This window comes from Heterodontus francisci, chromosome 37 (assembly GCF_036365525.1).
Source record: "Heterodontus francisci isolate sHetFra1 chromosome 37, sHetFra1.hap1, whole genome shotgun sequence".
NCBI classification, from domain to species: Eukaryota; Metazoa; Chordata; class Chondrichthyes; order Heterodontiformes; family Heterodontidae; genus Heterodontus; species Heterodontus francisci.
In genome coordinates this window covers 24291456-24309843 of record NC_090407.1, presented here as the reverse complement: position 1 = coordinate 24309843, position 18388 = coordinate 24291456, and positions in this window count along the sequence as shown.

The following is an 18388-nucleotide window of genomic DNA, read 5'->3' as shown; positions in this document are numbered from 1 at the left end:
TGGACTGGTTAAGGTGTGACTTGGATTCTTTAAGTAAGGAAGACCGAAATAAGGTCAAAGAATATGACAGTTCTACCTGTTTCAGGTTTGGGGATGACAACATGTTGAAATCACTAAAAGGAGTGATAATTCCATGTAAAATAGCAGGGGTAAACCATTTTATTAGTACGGATGTAGTATCCAGTGATATACCTTTGCTGTTAAGTAAACCGTCTATGAAAAAGGCTCAGATGAAATTAGATATGGAACCTGATAAGGCAATTGTCTTTGGGAAACCTGTATCTTTGCGGTTTACACAGTCGGGATAGTATTGTATTCCTTTAGCGATACCAACATCTCTAAGCAGGATGTTAAAGAGCTATTAATGGCATTCGGGGGTAGGGATTTAAAGGAGGAAAGGCAAATTATTTCAAAACTACATCGACAGTTTACACATCCATCTTGTCATAGGTTCTGTTAAAAGATGCAAGGGTAATAGATGATGACTACACTAAACTTATCGAAGATATCAGTGAAAAATGTGATATCTATAAAAAAAATACAGGAGGACACCATCCGACCCATAATGAGTCTCCCATTAGCAAGGGACTTTAATGAAACTGTAGCGATGGACTTGAAGGTATGGGATAAAGAAAAAAACATTTTTATTCTACACTTTATTGACGTGGTGATTAGATTCAGTCTGTCGACGGTAATTTATAGTAAAGACAAAGGAGAAATAGTGGACAAGATAATGGAAAGGTGGATAGGAACAGGACTGGGAGCACTGGCTAGGTTTCTAACTGACAATGGAGGAGAATTTGCTAATGACGAGTTCAGGAGTATGTGTGAAAATATGAATATTGTAGCAATGCACACAGCAGCAGAAAGTCCTTTTAGTAATGGGATTTGTGAGAGAAATCATGTCGTGATTGACGAAATAGTCTGAAAAATTTAACAGACCAGTCAAATTGTAAATTGACTACTGCTCTGGCGTGGGCAGTACATGTGAAAACCACACTTCAAATGGTTGGGGGCTACAGCCCATATCAATTAGTTTATGGCAGGAATCCAAAAATACTTTCGATAATGTGGGATCATCCCCCAGCTTTAGAGTGGATTACAATTAGTTCAATTTTTGCAGAACAGCTGAATGCAGGAAGAAGAGCATTTACTAAAGCGGAGGTTTCAGAAAAAAATCAGGAGAGCTTTGAGATATTGGATTAGGCCATCAGAGAATAATTTTGATACCGGGGATATAGTGTATTCAAAAGAGAAGGGCAGAAAGAATGGAGAGGCACAGGAAAAGTTATAGGCACTGATGGCAAAATGGTGATTTTGCAACAAGGCAACCAAACCGTTAGAGTACATTCCTCATGGCTTATTGGCACTGATTATACATTGACAGAATCTGAACAAATGATGGACACTGATGATGCACCACGTACTTCGCATGCACCTCTGTCGGACCTTTGTCAGCAACAGATTGTGGCCGATAACGGGCTGACTAAGAGTGGACTGAGTGATCGTGAAGATCTAGATAAGGCCATTTATCCCAAAGGCCAACTACCGAAAGTTGGGACCAGAGCGACATATATGACAGAAGGGACTAGTGATTGGAGGGAAGCCACCATTATAGGAAGGGCAGGAAAGGCCACAGGGAAATACAAACATTGGATGAATGTGCAAGACAAGGGATAGGATAGCAGACCTATAGATTGGAAGAAGGAAGTGAAATTGTGGAAGGCCAGAAAATGTAGTATAAGTTCAGACAGTGGGCCTGAGGATGATCATAGTCCAAGGAAAAGGTCACGAACTTTTGAAAGGAGGGACAGTTATAGTTAGTTATAGGAGGGACAGGTCGAGTTGTAGCAGTCCAGAAAGAGATAGGAAATCTAGTGGGGATGTGATTTCACTAGAGCAGAGTGCAGGCGAGGAGTACCACAAGAAGTAAGAGCCCTTACAATAGAGAAGCTCTAGTGGCTACTAACAAGTTAGATGGTAAATTGATGAATGATACCAAGCAAATAGAGCTTGACAGTTGGAGAGATTTTGGTGCATACACAGTGGTGCCAGATAGAGGACAACCAGCTTTGTCCCATAGATGGATCTGTACAGAGAAAGTACTTCCCGATGGTACGTATAAAGCGAAGGCCAGACTTGTAGCTCAGGGATTTGAGAAACGACTAGGCTACCAGGAAGTTAAGAGTGGATTCCCCAACAGCAGGAAAAGCAAGTTTGAGGATTTTCCTAGCCCTTTTAGCGACACACTCACGGGAATGTAAGTCTATTGACATCAAAGCATCATTTTTGCATGAGGAGGAATTTCAAAGGCAAGTATTTTTAAAGCCACCAAAAGAAGCTGGAGATATAGAAGGGAAATTATGGAAGCTAAACAAGTGTGTTTATGGGCTAAACGATGCATCCAGGGTGTGGTATTTTTCACTTAGGTCCGTCCTACTAAAAGCTGGTTGTATTCAACTAAAGGTGGATCCAGCAATGTTTTATTGGTATTATGAAGAAAATCTAGCAGTCATGTGGACGATTTTCTGTGGGGGGATCTGAGTCATTTGAGAAATTTGTTGTAAAGTTCTGCAGGAATTTAAAATTGGAAGTCGGGCTTCTGGAACTTTTAAATATATTGGAATGAATAGACTAAGTTGGGGATAACCCTAAATCAACAGTCTTACCTAGAGAATGTTAGTAGGATTCCAATAAATCGGGCCAAATCCTCACAAAAGGAAGACTCTGCAATCAAGGAAGAAGTAGACCAGTTAAGGAGCTTAATCAGGCAGATGAATTGGTTGTGCACACAAACTAGGCCAGTTTTTTTTTATTCATCCATGGGCTGTGGGCAACACTGGCCAGGCCAGCATTTATTGCCCATCCCTAATTGCCCTTGAGAAGGTGGTGGTGAGCTGCCTTCTTGAACCGCTGCAGTCCATTTGGGGTAGGTATACCCACAGTGCTGTTAGGAAGGGAGTTCCAGGATTTTGACCCAGCGACAGTGAAGGAACGGCGATATAGTTCCAAGTCAGGATGGTGTGTGACTTGGAGGGGAACTTGCAGGTGGTGGTGTTCCCATGCATTTGCTACTTGTCCTTCCAGTTGGTAGAGGTCGCAGGTTTGGAAGGTGCTGTCTAAGGAGCCTTGGTGCATTGCTGCAGTGCATCATGTAGATGGTACACACTGCTGCCACTGTGCGTCGGCGGTGGAGGGAGTGAATGTTTGTAGATGGGATGCCAATCAAGCAGGCTGCTTTGTCCTGGATGGTGTCGAGCTTCTTGAGTGTTGTTGGAGCTGCACCCATCCAGGCAAGTGGAGAGTATTCCATCACACTCCTGACTTGTGCCTTGTAGATGGTGGACAGGCTTTGGGGAGTCAGGAGGTGAGTTACTCGCCTCAGGATTCCTAGCCTCTGACCTGCTCTTGTAGCCACGGTATTTATATGGCTACTGCAGTTCAGTTTCTGGTCAATGGTAGGCCCTAGGATGTTGATAGTGGGGGATTCAGCAGTGTTAATGCCATTGAATGTCATGGGGAGATGGTTAGATTCTTGCTATGGTGTATCAGAATTGAGTACCATGCTGAAACATGCTCCTGTTGGGGAAGTGCTGAAAGCAAATAAGACATTGATGAGATTGCGTTTTGATAAATGTACACTCAGGTTTCCAGCACTGGGTGACCCAGAAAAATGAAATTGATGCCTCACACGTTAATCTTCCCGATGGTTATTCAAGCGCAGCAGGGTTCATTATATTTTTGGTGGAAAGAAATTATAAATGTTGTCTGTTAGCCTGGGAAGCAAAGAAAATAAAAAGGACAATTAAAAGCACCTTAGCTGCTGAGACACCTGCACTGGTAGAAGTGATAGATATGGGTATGTATTTATTGAGAATTTAAAAGGAACTCTTGTATAACGGGCAATCGGAGAAGAGTTTTCCTATAGAATGCTATATTGATAACGATTCTCTTTGGGGTAATGTCCATTCGACAAAAAGTGTCACAGAAAAGAGGTTAAAGATTGATCTCGTAAGTATAAAAAAAATGTTGGAAGAAAGGAAATTTCCAAAATAAAATGGATTGACGCATGTCAACAGCCATCGGATTGTTTTACTAAGAGAGGTGCTTGTTTGAAAAAATTGATGGATGTCCTTGAAGAGGGCCGGTTTGTGTTATGATAAGTTAGGAAAACGCGGAGAGTTTTTTTTTAGCGATAAGATGGCTTTTTCTCTAAACTAGTTTTTTTTTTAAAGAGGGGAATATACAGCATGTTAAAGGCTGGTGCTGTTGAAAGTTAATGATAAATAATGTAAATAAAAATCTGTCATTATTTGTTTTTTTATTTATTTTTCATATATATATGTATGTGTATTTAGTTTAAAGAAAAAGGGGGGTATCTGTTCAGGTCTGAAGTTCTATTAATTGAGAATAAATACCTGGTAGTTCAAGGTAGTAGGGTGAACCGGTGTTGGGTGTTAATTAGTTAATTGTATTCAAGTGAGGATATATAAAGAAGAGCCAGCCAGTACTGGTTGTTGATGTTATTTGGTGAGCAGAAGTAAGCTCTGTGACAAGCAATGAACAATCTACACAAAGGCATCCTAGTCTCAGTATCTTCACAAACAGGCTTGGAGATTTCTCTAACAAATGCCAGGGGAAGGAATTTCCAGCTGTAATTGTAGATTGAAAAAGAGTGGGAGCTGAGAGCCAGAAAGAGGTAAAAATTAAAGTATGATGGTACAGGAAAGCAAGTAAGTGATTGGTTTGTATTTCCCTTTTTTACTTTCTCTAAACGAGGGCGATTGTTTAAACTAGGAGCTGGGAAATTAAAATATTTAATGTGGGTAAGAATAACAGTAATTGATAAGAATATTAGCACAGAACAGGTCTAGAGGAAAAAAATTCAAGCTAATAGTTTTAACAAGGGACTAAATACATTCTAAAAGAGGGAATAGAGGTTATTTAGATCATGGATGGCCAGCTGAGATCATCTGCTTGCAATTCCTGTGTCATGTGGGAACTTCAAGACACTTCATGTGTCTTGGGGGACCATGTGTGCAGGAAGTGTCTCCAGCTGTTGAGCTCAAGCACAGGATTTCTGAGCTTGAGGGGCAGCTGGAGTCACTGCGGAGCATCCGGGAGGATGAGGGTTTTCTGGATCGTATGTTCCAGGATGTGGTCGCCCCACAAGCAGTGAGAGTTCAGGATAGTAGATGGGTGGCTATCCAAAAGAGTAGGAAGAGGCAGGAGGTGCAGGAGTCTTTGGGGTGTGTGCCACTCTCAACCCAGTACACTGCTTTTGAGACTGCTGGGAGTGACAACAATTTGAAGGAGTGCAGCCCTTTGTTCATTGGTGCCATGGTCTGGACAGTGCAGGAGGGAACAACAAAGAGTAGAAATGCAGTTGTTATAGGACAGGGGTTGCTGACTCATTGATTACGAGCTACTGGTAGCTCACATCGGCCTTTGAGTATCTCGCCCATGTCATCTTGACATCAATAATCTGTGCATGCATCCTGGCATCACTGTGCACTGACATCATCACGTACTGAAGTCACCATGTACTGATGTCACAATGGGATGGGTGGGGGGGGGGTGGTGTGCGTGGCAAGGAAGAGGGGAGTGAGTGGAGGGTGGAGTGAGCAAGGTGGAGGAGTGAGTGGGGCAGAGCATGTAGGGGTAGTGGAGGGGGCCAGAGTGAGTGGGAGGGTGGCTCATGATATTTTTCCTTTATTGGAAGTAACTCTCTCTCAATAAAATGTTGGCAACTCCATAGATTCCATAGTTAGGGGGACAGACAGGCATTTCTGTAACTGTCATCATGGGTCCTGCAAGCTGGGTTGCCTCTCTGGTGCCAGGATAAAGGACATTACTGAGAGGGTGCATAATATTCTGCAGGGGGAAGGGAGTAGTCCAGAAGTTGTAGTACACATTGCTACCAATAGCATAAAGAGAGTAAGTATTGAAGTCCTCTGGTCAGATTTTCAGGAGCTAGGAAGGAAATTAAAAAGTAGGATCTCGTAGGTAATAATCTCTGAATTACACTCCATGCCATGCGCTCACAATAGTAGAAATGGGAAGATAGGGAGCATCAATTTATGGCTTGAGGAAAGTGGCAGGAGGTGGCTTTAGATTCTTGGCCCAGAACTGGTCCAATGCCCCAAGAGGCACCTATTCAAAAGGTAAGGGTTGCACCTCAACAGGACTGGGACAAATGTGCTCGCGGGGAGATTCACTAGTGTGATTGATTGGGAAGGGGTTAAACTAAATTTGTAGGGGGATGGGCACCAGTATATAGAAGTAGAAAAGAGGAATAAGGTGCATAAAGGAGTGAGTGTTGGATAGTACTAGAGATGGAAGTAGTACCATATTGGATAGGAGCAGAATAAGAAGGACCATGAGCAATAAAAAGACAGATTTACAGTGCATGTATGTAAATGCACAAAGTATGATGAATAAGGTTGGTTAGCTACAAGCACAATTAGCTGTGGGAATATGATAGAGCAGTAATAATGGAAACATGGTTTAAAAATGGTGAGGACTGCACACTTAATATTCAAGGATACAGTGTTCAGAAAAGATAGGGATGGAAAACTGGGAGGTGGGATGGCAGTACTGATTAGGGAAGACATTGTACTGTTGGAAAGGGAGGATGTCCTTGTGGGGCAAAGACCGAATCCATTTGGTTACAGTTGAGAAGCAAAAGGGATATAATCATGCTACTGGGGGTATTCTATAGACTTCCAAATAGTAAGATACAGGAGCAAATCACCAGGAAAATCACATGTGCAAGAATTAGAGTGGTGATATTGGGGGACTTTAATTACTGAAATATTGATTGGGATAATATTAAAGAGTAAGGAAGGGGAGGAATTTCTGAAATGTATTCAGGAGAACTTCCTTGACCAGTATGTTACTGGTCCAACTAGGAAGAAGGCATTGCTGGATCTGGTGCTGGGGAATGAGTTGGGCCAAGTGGACCAAGTGTCATGGAAGCAACACTTTGGTAAAAGTGATCATATCATAAGGGTAGTAATGGAGAGGAGCAAGGAACAATCTAAAGTAGAACTTCTAAATTGGAAGAGGGCTAACTTCAATGGAATGAAGGGATCCAGCCAAGGTAAAATGGAACCAAATATTGACTGGAAAAACTGTTACGCAACAATGGGTACTCTTTAAGGAGGAGAAATTTCAGGTAAAAGTTAGGTACATTCTAACGAGGGTGAAAGATAAGGGAACCAAAGCCAGGGCTCCTTGGATGATAGATACAGAATATGATGAAACAAAAAAAGGGTATGTGATACATGTCAGGTGTTTTCTTCAGTGAGAAACAGGCCAAATACAATAAGTTTAAGAGGGGAAATGAAAAGGAAAATAAAACTGGCAGAGAGAATGAGAATAGAATGATAGTTAATATGAAAGGAAAGCCAAAAATCTTGCACCAGCATGTAAATAGTAAGAGCTGGGGTGGGACCTATTAAGGATGAAGAGGGTGATATATGCTTAGGTGCAGGACAAGGCTAGTATATTTAATGAATACTGTTATGACTGAGGTGGGAGCAATGCACTGTCAATTCAGTCCCAATACTCCACAGGTCACAGCATATTAAAATTTTCCCACCTAACTGGGAAAACTGCCAAATTAAATACTTTATTAACCCCCAGAATAAAATACACCAAACCAGGTATCTTTAGACAACAACAAATTAACTATTTATTAGTAAACTAAATCTCAACATTTAAGAAATTTATGTCTAAAGACCTTTTAACTTATTTAACCTAAGCAACCCCCCCACCCCCCACCCCCCCCCTCCCCCTCCATGCACGCACATTCAAAAAAAGTGGTTAACCTGTTTTTTTTTTTAAAGGGGTTTCTTAGGAATAAAATAAGTATCTGGGTTGTAAGTCCTGGTAAGATACTTTTCCTGGTTGAGGTGTCCCAGATAAATCAGATGCCACTCAGTCTTCAGGTGAATTTGATGAAAGTTTTTAATAGGCATTCAAAGTATTTCAGCTGCAGCAGGCATCACAGTTCTTTCAATGAGAAGCACAGGAATGGGTCTACTTGGATTTTAAAATTCAGTCTTTTGGCAAAACTTTACTGAGAATTCCAGCAAATGCAAATAGGCACTAGAGAGAATCACTTCTGTGTGCAAACTTCTTAGAGATTCGAAGTAAAAAGGAATTTACTACCTCCAACAATGAAAATGTTCTTTGCAGGGGTTTATTCCTCTTTAGGCAAACAGTCTGAGCTCAATGTAGATTTTTCTGCTGAGAAACAGATAGCTTTTCAGTGTACAGCACACTTCATTTGTCTTCAGTTAAAGCCAGTCTTTACCCACTGTTAAAAGTTACAGTACATGTAACCTTCTCTCTCTCTCCTGCTGTGGCCTAGGAAATAGGTGCAGCTGGCACACTTTGCCCCCCCCCCCCTTTAGTTTTTAAAGGCACACTGTTTTAAACAGAAAAAACCTACACTTCCATGACAGTACTTTGTGTTGGTGTTTACTAAGGAAGAGGATGATGTCAAGATATCGGTAGAAGCAGAGATGTTAGAGGTAATGGATGGGATGAAAATTGATAGGCAGGCTGTATTAGAAAAACTGGCTATGCTTAGTGAATAAGTCACCTGGTCCAGATGACTTGCATCCCAGGTTGTCAAAGGAAGTGAAAGTGGAGATAGTGGAAGGGCTTGCCATAATTTTCCAATATTCCTTAGATACAGGGGAGGTGCCAGAGGATTGGACAGTGGCAAATGTGACACTTTATTCAAGAAAGGGTGTTGAAAAAGGAGGATGTCCTTGTGGGAACAAAGAATCCATTTGGTTAGAGTTGAGAAGCAAAAGGGCTATGATCACACTACAAGGGGTATTCTATAGACCTCCAAATAGTGAGAGCAATAGAGGAGCAAATCAGCAAGGAAATAAGATGTGCAAGAACTATAGTGATATTGAGAACTTTTAATTACCCAAATATCGATTATGATAATGGAGTAAAGGGCAAAGAGGGGGAGGAATTTCAGAAATGTGATCAGGAGACTTCCTTGACCAGTATGTTCTCGGTCCAACTACCTCCTAGAAACTTCAGGTTAGTCAGTTTAACATCAGTGGTGGGTAAGGTTTTAGAAACAATCAAGGGAAAAAATCAATGAGCACTTGGAGAGGTCTGAGTTAATTCAGGAGAGCCAGCATGGATCTGTAAAAGGCATATCATGCTTGACTAATTTTAATTGTTTTTTTTTGAAAAAGTAACAGAAGGTGGTTGAAGGGAAAGCAATGGATGCTCCATGTATGGATTTTAAGAAAGTGTTTCACAAAGTACCACATAAAAGGCTGGTTAACAAAATTGAGGCTTTGAGTAGGAGGGTCAGTGTCAGCTTGGATGAAAAATTGGTTTAAGGACAGAAAACTGTGTGTTGTGGTAAATGGTTATTTTTCAGACTGGAGGATGGTAGATGTTCCCCAAGGTTCAGTGCTAGGACCAGTGATTTTTTAGATGTATATAAAATGACTTGGATATTGGAATAGAGTAAAATTTCAAAATTTGCCAATGATTCCAGACTTGGAGGTGTGGCAGACAGTGAGGATGATACCAATCAACTGAAACAGGGCTTATTTTAATAGAGAAGTGTGAAGTGATGCAGTTTGGTAGAAGGGATAGGGAGAGGCAACATATACTAAATGGCACAGTTCTAAAGAGTACATGGACAGAGGGACCTGAGGGTTCATGTGCATGGGTCTTTGAAGCTGACAGGACATACCGAGAGTAATTAGCAAAGCATATAGGATCTTGGGTTTCATAAATAGAGGCATTGAGTACAAAAGCAGGGATGTTATGCTGATAACAACTTGTTTTTATTTCAGATTTCCAGCATCTGCAGTATTTTGCTTTTATGTTATGCTGATGTTTTATAAAGCTCTGGTTAGGCCACAACTAGAGTATTGTGTTCAGTTCTGGTCTTGACACTTTAAGAAGGATGTGAGGGTCCTTGAGAGGATAGAGGATATTTACCAGAATGGCTCCAGAGATGAGGGATTTTAGCTAAAGGGTAGGTTGGAGAAGCTGGGGTTGTTCTCCTTGGTGCAGAGGAGATTGAGGGGAGATTTGCTAGAGGTGTGCATGATTATTACAGGTTTAGATAAGGTGGACAAAGAAAAGCTGTTCCCATTAGCTGATGGTACAAGGTCCAGGGGACACAGATTTAAGGGTTTGGATGAGACATGGAGAATGTGAGGAAGAAATTGTTTTATGTGGCGATTACCTGGAACTTGCTGCCTATGAGGGTGGTGGAAGCAGAGACGATGAATGATTTCAAAAGGAAATTGGATGGGCACTTGAGGGAAATAAATCTGCAGGACTTCAGGGATAGAGTGGGGGAATGGCACTGATTGGATTGCTCTACAGAGAGCCAGCATGGACTTGATGGTCCGAATGGCCTACTTCTGTGCCACAATGACTTAACTCCATCATTCCTTCTAATCATATTGTGATTTTCCAAGTCCATAATAGATTCTAGCATCTTCCCTATAACTGATGACAGGCTAATTGGCCTACAATTCCCTCATTTCACTCTCCTTCCTTCCTTGAACATCTACTTTCCAATCCATTGGGACTGTTCTAGAATCTAGGGAACTCTAGAAGATCAAAACCAATGCATCCATTATCTCTGCTGCCACTACTTTCAAAACCCTAGGGTATAGGCTGTCATATCCTGGGGATTTGTTGGAGTTTAGTCCCATTAATTCTCCAGAGTGTATACTAATTGTTTTAAGTTCCACACTCATTAGACCCTTGATTTCCCATACTTTTCAATATGTTTGTTTTGTTTTCTACTGTGGAGACTGACACAAAATATTTGTTTAATATCTCTGTAATTTCTTTAATCCCCATTATAATTTCTTCTACATCTGCCTCTAAGGGCTCTAATCTCTCTTTTTACATGCTTGGAAAAGCTCTTGCAATCTGTTTTGATATATTTTGCTAGTTTACTCCTGTATTTTATTTTTTTCCTCTCTCTTTCTTGTCCTTCTAGTACCCTTACACTCCTGTCAAAGCTCTCCTCTAGTACCCTAACTCTCATTGAAGCTCATCCCTCTAGTACCCTAACTTCCACTGAAGGTCAACCATCTAGTATCCTCATTCCCCTGTCAAAGCTTGTCCTTCTCATACCCTTATTCTCCTGTCGAAACTCATTCCTTAAGTACCTTAATTCCTATCAAAACTTGTTCCTCTATGACCATAACTCTGCCTAGCTAAACCCTTTCTTCCAGTACCCTAACTTGACCAGGAAAGCCCATTTTCTCTGGTCTACTAACTCTCACATCAGTATCCAACTGTGCTTTAATATGCTTAATCAGCAATAAAAAGGCAGTGTTATTTCTGTTGTCTTGAGTTGTTCTGATTATATATCCTAGCATTTTATTAGCTTTTTAACTCCATCACTGTGGATGTATCTACCCCACATGGACTGCAGCAGTTCAAGAAGGCAGCTCACCACCACCTTCTCTCGGGCAATTGGGGATGGGCAATAAATGTTGGCCAGGCCAGTGACTCCCATATCCCAGGAATGAATTGTTAAAAAATCATTGTCCAGACATTGAACATGACACGGTCTACAACCAGACTTGCCTCTGAGTCAGTTGGTTGAGTTCAAGTCCCACTCCAGAGAGATGAATATAAAATTTAGGCTGACACCCCAGTGCTTTATTTAGAGGTTGCTGTCTTTCGGATTAAAGATTATATGGTACTATTTGAAGAGCAGGAAGTTTTCCATGGTGGCTTGGCCAAAATTTATCCCTCAACTGTCATTATATAAAAAAAAATAGATTATATGGTCATTATCACATTGCTGATTGTGGGACCTTGCTGTGTTTCCTACATTACAACAGCAAGCAGACTTTGATAGGACTTCATTTGCTGTAAAGTGCTTTGGGATTAAAGGCCTGGTACCCGACCCGAACCCGGTGGGACCCAACGACATGTCTGGTTTGGGTCAGGTTGCTCTTCCAGGTCTAGCTTTTGGGCTCTGGTCGGGTTGGGCTGGGTCCAGGTCGGACACATACAGTATTAATTGGACTTGAAAGGTTGTTTTAAAAAGATGAAGATTAGAGCCACAAAGTCCATGATTGGTCCCATGTTAAACAGAAACCCATGGAGTTGTGCCCAGACAGGTTGTGCTACACGGCCAGATAGTCTCTGCATCTCAGCTGCTCACTGGATAAACTTGCTGCAAGCATTTTGACCTGTAAAGCACGAGTCTGGGTAATGTATAATATTTTCTGAGCCTTCAGCAATTGCTGTGTTTATTTAAAGTAATACAGATACTGGTAGTGTGGCACAACTCCATGGGTTTCTGTTTAACCCGTGACCAAACAATCACTGACTTTGTGGCTCTAATCTTTTTTTTTAACCACCTTTCAAGTCCAATTAGTTTTTGTTACTTATCTGCACAAACTGAAAAACTGATTCGGATTCGGAATGAAGGTAAACTGAACATTCAAGGGTCGGGTCGGGTGTGGGAAAAAATGGAAGGACTCTGGCCTGGTCTGGCTCTGGTCCGATGTGGTTCTGTTGTGTTTGGGTTGGGTTTTTTTCCCTGACCTGAGCAGGCCTTTATTTGGGATGTGCTAGATAAATGTAAGACTTTCTTTTCCAGGTCCTTTTTTGCTAATTCTATTCGTTTGAGTAATTAATTATCTTTTGGGCCTCCTTATCTTGAGAGACAATGAATACGCGCCTGGAGGTGGTCAGTGGTTTGTGAAGCAGTGCCTGGAGTGGCTATAAAGGCCAATTCTGGAGTGACAGGCTCTTCCACAGGTGCTGCAGAGAAATTTGTTTGTCGGGGCTGTTGCACAGTTGGCTCTCCCCTTGCGCCTCTGTCTTTTTTCCTGCCAACTACTAAGTCTCTTCGACTCGCCACAATTTAGCCCTGTCTTTATGGCTGCCCGCCAGCTCTGGCGAATGCTGGCAACTGACTCCCACGACTTGTGATCAATGTCACACGATTTCATGTCGCGTTTGCAGACGTCTTTATAGCGGAGACATGGACAGCCGGTGGGTCTGATACCAGTGGCGAGCTCGCTGTACAATGTGTCTTTGGGGATCCTGCCATCTTCCATACGGCTCACATGGCCAAGCCATCTCAAGCGCCGCTGACTCAGTAGTGTGTATAAGCTGGGGGTGTTGGCCGCTTCAAGGACTTCTGTGTTGGAGATATAGTCCTGCCACCTGATGACAAGTATTCTCCGAAGGCAGCGAAGATGGAATGAATTGAGACGTCGCTCTTGGCTGGCATACGTTGTCCAGGCCTCGCTGCCGTAGAGCAAGGTACTGAGGACACAGGCCTGATACACTCGGACTTTTGTGTTCCGTGTTAATTATCACGACACAGATTTCCACTAAAGGATTGAACAAATATCTTGCCAGAATTTTTCTTCAAGTTAGAGATATTTATTTCCCAAGGCACAATAGATTACAGTAAAGGCTACACTAATCATGCTCTGTCTATAAATGGACAACTTGGCAAAGGAAAGCAAAACTTGGAGCAGGAGATATACTTTTAGTGGGAGTTACTTTGATTTCTGTAATGGATAGTCATGGAATTATGGGTCCAAGAAAATGGAAATAAGCCAGGTTAATGGCCAGTGACACCAGGCAAACAAAATTCAATTTAAGGAATCCAAGGTGACAATATTGGGAACCCTCAAAACAGTGACTACAAAGAAGAGATAAGTGGGAGAGAAGCTGATACAAGGATTCACTTTTGCAGCATTACTTCACCCACAACTGAGAAAAGGAAAATCCTACTTGCACATTAATGATGTGACTGTGAAAAACTGACAGGATTCCCCACACTGCAGGCTTGGAATCTTGCTTCCAGTCATGTGTCCAGCCATCTGCTGCTATACATCATGCTGTCCTCTGCAGTAGAGCTTCTCTGACAGGGTATGTAACTAGCACTAGGATTCTGCTGTAGAACTGGTTCAATCCAAACCATCTCCTGCTGATTGGCCTCTAATGAGCACTCTGAACAGTGAATTGGACTACTGCCTCCAGGAGGTTTTTCCGTTTGACTTGGTTAATATTTACTCACATGAGCTCCTGATTAGACATGGTGTTTGTCCTGGATTACTTTCACTTGGTTTGCATTGTCCTCTGGAGCTCAATTATTTCTCAAACTGATGGGACTAACTCCCCTGATGCCTGAGTGAGCAAATGCATTGCCCAGTCTGGGGCTGAGCCATTCAGATCCAGATGGTGCCTGAATTCTAATGCAAATATGCTATATCTGAAAGGAATTATGAGATAATAACCTGCAGTGGGGGACCCAGGTTGATTTTGACCCCTTTTTTTTTCTCCGGTGTCTGTTGTGACTCAGTGGGTAACACTCTTGCCTCTTGGGTCAGAAGGTTGTGTGTTTAAGCCCCACTGCAGAGACTTAAGTACATAATTGAGGTTCACACATAGTGCAGGACTGAGGGACTGCTGCACTGCTAGAGGTGCTATCTTTTGGATGAGACATTAAACCTGTCTGCCCCCTCAGGTGGATGTAGAAGTTCTCATGGCACTATTTGAAGATGAGCAGTAAAGCTCATCTGGCCAATATTTACCCCTTTATTTCATCTTGCAGTGTAAAAATTGGCTACCAGGTTCCCCGCGTTACAACAGTGACTACACAACAAAAGTACCTAATTAGCTGTAGGGCACTTTGGGGCATTGAGGCTGTGAAAGACACTATATAAATGCGTTTCTTTTTTCTTAGCCCAGTGGCATTGAAGCCAATTATAGTGTTGCAATTTGGGGCAGCAGTGGCGCAGTGGTTAGCACCATAGCCTCACAGCTCCAGCAACCTGGGTTCAATTCTGGGTACTGCCTGTGTGGAGTTTGCAAGTTCTCTGACTGTGGGTTTTTGCTGGGTGCTCTGGTTTCCTCCCACAGCCAAAGACTTGCAGGTTGATTGGTAAATTGGCCATTATAATTTGCCCCTAGTATTGGTAGGGGAATTGAGGGAAGGTGGGGATGTGGTAGTGAATATGGGGTTAATGTAGGATTATTATAAATGGGTGGTTGATGGTCGGCACAGACTCAGTGGGTTGAAGGGCCTGTTTCAGTGCTGTATCTCTAAATAAAATAAATAAATTACTGCATGGACTGAGATCAGCCAACTCTCTGTGGACTAGGGATAAAATCTGGGACCTTCCTGTTCTATGAACTTACTTAGCCAGCAAACAAGCAGGGTGTTTTCCAAAATTGTGAGTTGTATCATACAGAACAGGAAGCAACATACTTGAGGCTTTCAATTTATTTGAAAATGTAGACTGTTGTGGATGTGGCTTTTAAAAAAGGCACCGGACACTGAAGGAACTAAAATAAAACATTTTGTTGAAAATCGCATACAAAGATTCACAGGTTTAAAAAAGAATTCTTGTATTTCCAGATGCATCATTGTAAAGTCAATTAACTTTACCACACTGCTTTGTAAAATGTGATTAATTACAAACATTAGTTACTAGTTATACATGTATGACTATCAATATATACAAAATTCATCACATTTATGCAAAGGTTTACTGCTTAAAAGATGTAATTCTTTAATCAAAGAAATATTTATATTTTCTGTTCACAAAAATGATGTTACAAAAGTTTTTGGGAAACCAGTTTCTGGAGGATACTGTACAGGATGACACTTTGGATGTGGTGCTACAGTAGAATGGGATGTTATCCTGACCTCTCACAGACTGACTTTTGAGGCAACTGATAGAACATCCCAGAGTTGAGAATGGGGGCTTCTGCTTTCTAACAGATTTACTAGAAAGACAATCTGTTCTACACAACCATCATAACCCAGTGCCTGCACATAAACAGTCTGTGTAATGTCATGCAATATTGTACTATTAGTGTGAATTTCCAGTCAACCAGGTTGCACTGTTCCACTGAGGCTACTTAATAGCCTGATGGCCCTGCCCATTGATGTCCTCCAATGTGTCTTCAGGATAATAACCCCCATCACTGACTAAAGTGGCTTGTTTTTATAGTTTGAATGACGTCTGAGGTTATCTGGAGATGGCCATTGAGAGGATTCTGTCACAGGCATGAAACCATCCCATACTTAAGCTGCAAGGTGCAAGATTTGGATTGCAGATCCAAAGGAACAAAATGCAGAAGAATACTTGTGCAGACAGGAGGAAATATGTTTATTAGACTTTATATGAAATGCAAGTTTTGTAACCAATTTCATCCAGAAAATGGGAAACCCTTTATTAAACTAACCTTCAAAGAATTCTAGACCATGGATTTAAAAATGTTTCTATGGCATATGGAGTGATGAGCTGAGATGTCAAACTGAGCAGCTACATCCTGACACATTTACATAGGAAATTTCCATTATTATTGCTGATATTTGCATTTATAAGAATTCTTTGGATTTTTAATGTATTGTAGATTTTTCACAAGTGTATTATGAAAGATTTTATGAACATAGCTTTGACATGCTTACTTATTTATGTATGTAAATAAATGAATGAAGTCTCCCTATAACATTTATGGAAACTAAAAGCCTCATTAAAATATGCTGGAAACCTTGCCCGATGATTAAACCGTTTGTCAATCAGTTACTGACCGATCGGTTCTTTGTGCCAATTGCATTAAGTCACATGCCTGAAATTGTAAATACATTTTGTGTTAACTGCATTTCTGATGCTCTTGATAGCTCCCCTGTTGTTTCTTAAAATAAACTTGCTTTACTCCCAGATCATCATGTGGAATCTAATACTCTCCACTTGATCCACATGTATAAATTAAACAAAAGTCCAGTTTGATGCTGGGGCTTCACACACAGATGTTGCCTACTCACCTGCCAACTGTCAGGGCAAATGGAAAATAAAATAATGGTGAGATTCAGATACTGAATGGTGCAGATACGCATGTATTAACAATGGGGGAACAGAGAACAGCTTAAGTGTCTTCAATCGGTAGACTAACCCCACTGGCTCATTTTAGGTCACCTTGGGCATGTAATGTGCTTCAATGCTTGTCATAGCTTTAATTCAGAAATTACCCACCGAAGCTGGAAAAAAAAATGTTGAAGCACAAAAATGCATAATAGCACGCACCCTTACCAAGACCTTTGTTACTTTTACCTAATGCTTTGATTTTTGTTTTCTAAACTCCAATCTAACCTTTTTGTGAATTCAATAATTTTACTATGGACCTTTTTTTTTTCTCTATGGAAGTGTCAAGAAATAAACATGTCCCAAATAAATGGCAACCTAAATTTGCATATGCAGGATGAATACCACACCAGTAGTGTTTTATTTCCTAATATAGAGTCATAGAAAGATACAGCACTGAAACAGGCCCTTCGGCCCACCGAGTCTGTGCCAACCAACAACCACCCATTTATACTAATCCTACATTAATCCCATATTCCCTACCACCTACCTACACTAGGGGTAATTTACAATGGCCAATTTACCTAACAACCTGCAAGTCTTTGGCTGTGGGAGGAAACCAGAGCACTGGGCAGAAACCCACACAGTCACAGGGGGAACTTGCAAACTCCCCACATGCAGTACCCAGAACCAAACCCGGGTTACTGGAGCTGTGAGGCTGCGGTGCTAACCACTCTGCTGTTGTTGGACTAATCCAGGAAAGGGGAGAATGGACCTCATCCAATTTCAGGCACATAATGTCAGCAAAAGGCACTCCCAGGTCAGGTATAGCAGGTTCAAATGCAGACTTGTGCTCCCTACATTCTACCCCAACAATATGCCTCAGCCCTAACCTCAAAACATCGTGCCTGCACCACAATGACATTTTTCACTTCCCCATATTAGCTATTCTGAGGCCTTTCTAAGTGAGATTGTCAATAAATGCCAAATTAGGGATATCACATTCTGAAGTATTAACCCTGTCTTTATTCAACTGATCATTACATATGAGAAAGGCCATTCAGCACATTTTAGCTTGTCCCTCCAGAAATATCCTACAGTTTCCTCACCAACCACCCTGCACCCCACCGCACCCCCTAAAACTCCACCATTGGCACATCTAGTTTTCATTGATTCTCAAGTTTTGGCTCCACTACCCTATCCAGAACCTATTCTCCATGTTGATCACCCTTTGTGCAAAGAATTTCCTAACATCAGTCCTAAATTTGTCTTGCACCAGTTTCACCATGTGCCTGCCGCCCTGATCTACTGTGAAGGAGAATTCAAACCTGACACCAAATATGGTTTGTAGCATAATTCTTTTATTGTGTTCAACAGGTCTTTAACACACACAATGTCTCTAAGCAGCAGACATAGTGAGAAAGATACAATATTACCCCTATGGGTGGAGATGTAACCTACGTCAATTCTTTTGACCATGACATTCTCTACAATTTGTGAAGGAAAGCTCAAGATTT